This window comes from Otolemur garnettii, unplaced genomic scaffold, assembly GCF_000181295.1.
Source record: "Otolemur garnettii isolate 467f Iridium unplaced genomic scaffold, OtoGar3 scaffold00048, whole genome shotgun sequence".
In the NCBI taxonomy this organism is placed as follows: domain Eukaryota; kingdom Metazoa; phylum Chordata; class Mammalia; order Primates; family Galagidae; genus Otolemur; species Otolemur garnettii.
In genome coordinates, this window is record NW_003852443.1 from 8,007,485 (window position 1) to 8,009,144 (window position 1,660).

Sequence of the window (1,660 nt, forward strand, 5' to 3'; positions counted from 1 at the left end):
CTGAGCTGGCGGATTCGAATCCAGTCCAGGCCCGCCAAACAACAATGATGGCTGCAACCAAAAAAAGCTGGGCATTGTGGTGGGCACCTATAGTCCCAGGTACTTGGGAGGCAGAGGCAGGAGAATCGCTTGAGCCCACAAGTTAGAGATTGCTGTGAGTTGTGATGCCACAGCACTCGACCCAGGGCGATAGCTTGAGGCTCTGTCTCAAAAAAAAAAAAAAAAAAAACACACAAACATAGTCATATGGCAGTGATGGTGCAGAGGCTCTCTGGTGGGTCCAATAGTCTGGGGGTGCCCTTCCAAAGTAAGCAACAAATTAGTGCATCTATATCTCTCACCAGAAAGAAGGAAGCATAAAGATGATAGGCTTCTTCAAGTTCTAGAGGCAGCATATTCTGTACCAGGGAATACTTGCTCTGACACATATACTGAACAACGCAGAAGTCTGCCAATTTCTGGGTGGGAGTTACCAGAGTAGGAAAGGTCTGCAGCAGGTCTAGGCTGCAGTTTGACCACTTCTGCCACACAACCCAGGAGATCATCTTGTATCAGATGTATAGGAAAAGATGTTACGTGGAGTTTATGACAAGTCCCAGGGGAAAAATCAGACTCAGGCTCAGGATTCTGGACCAAGGCCATGCCATCTGTAGCAGAAAAGTAAACACCTTTCAACAAACAGCTCCTAATGTGCCAGTGGGTCCTTTGAGAGATGTAGCATCTGATGAAGAGATGCCAGATGGCTTTGCAGCCAAGAGCACCAATGATGAGTAGACACAGTGTCTAGCACAAACACAGCCAGAGGGCACAGTATGCTACATTAGCAGGTACCCCAGACCCCCATGTCATCTACCAGTGCCTCTCCCTCAGTCACTTCTACTGTCACTGATCCCATGACCAGTTGATGGAAGAGAAAAGGGCGTGAATTTGACTCATGGATGGGTATGAGCGGGCAAACTGAAAACAGATGATGGCTACACCACAGTCCCACTCGGGGGGGGCCTTGAAAGGGAACAGCAAGGTAGTGCACTTTGCCATCCATTTATCTGTGTAGAACACGATCCAGGATAGAATACACGTGAGCAGTGGCAATTGGCGAGACCAGTGGATTAGGGACCTGGAGAGAGACAGACTGGAGGATTGGGAATGAAGAGATTTGAGACAAGAGAGGGCACAAAGTTTGATGAGTATTGCATTTGACCCTTACCATAAAGTTTCCCTGATGGAAAAGGCCCAGAACCACCAAGCTGATTCCATTACTCAGAGAAGGATAGTACCTGACACTAGGATCCCTGCTGTGGCAGGACTGGTGGCTGTGGACAAACCCAGCAGGATGGGCTCACACATAGCAGGGCTGATATAGTCATTTCCACAGCTGAATATTCAGCCTTCCAGCAACAGAGATCAATGCTATCAGGCCATCTACAGAGAACAATGTGGAATGAAGATCTGACAACTACTGAGTCCTTTGAACAAGAGACAGAGCAAAGTAGGGGGAAGGAATATCTGGGTCTATGCTCCTCTGTGTGAACTGGGACAAGAGTGAGGTGTTGTGGAGAGAGGACCTGAGCAATCTAGGTTTGTTTCTGTGTGAATGTCAGTGAGCTCATAGCTGCCACATATATAATGCCATTTGCGCTGGTACATATAATTAAGATTT